Source organism: Crocuta crocuta, unplaced genomic scaffold (assembly GCF_008692635.1).
Source record: "Crocuta crocuta isolate KB4526 unplaced genomic scaffold, BGI_CrCroc_1.0 scaffold160, whole genome shotgun sequence".
In the NCBI taxonomy this organism is placed as follows: Eukaryota; Metazoa; Chordata; class Mammalia; order Carnivora; family Hyaenidae; genus Crocuta; species Crocuta crocuta.
The window spans coordinates 620,106-620,809 of NW_027527591.1; positions in this window are offsets into that span (position 1 = coordinate 620,106).

Below are 704 nucleotides of genomic sequence, written 5' to 3' on the forward strand. Positions count from 1 at the left end.
CAGAAGAAATGGAGGTTGTTGTGGTAACTCATAATCTAGGCTGGTTCAGGAAGTCTACTGAGTAAATAAATAAATGAAGCTGAGAGGTGACCAGGAGTTAGCTATAGGCCAAGAAGGAAATGCATGTTTCAGGCAGATGGAATAGCATGAATGAATTTTCCCTGAGCATGATAAAAGAAGCACAACAAGCCCTCAGTATGTTTGGAGCATAGAGTGCAATGTAAGGTGTGGGATGGATTAACATGACTGGAGAGGTCAGTAATCAGAACAGGAAGGACACTGTAAGCTATCCGAAGAAGATTAGAATTTTCAGAACAAAAACCCTCTTTAAAATTTTAAAGTAGGAAGTGACATGATCAGACTATATATTAATTAAAAATCCTATCAAAGATACTTTCTTAATTCTAGCTATAATTACTTTATGTATTGAATGCCATTATGATGCTAAATATTCCACTTACATTAAATAAGTATTATTCACAATAACACTGCAAAGTAGATGTTATGATGCCTATTATATAGAGGGGAGACTGAATCAACGATGGTAATTTGCCTAAAGTCATGTACGTGGTAAATGGCAGATAACTCAAAGGAAGATCTATTTTACCAAAAAGCCAAAGTGCTATCCAGTGAACCAGATGCTCATACTAGCTGTAGGGTGAGGATGCCAATATTTTTTTGAAACCTAACTGGAACAAGAGGAG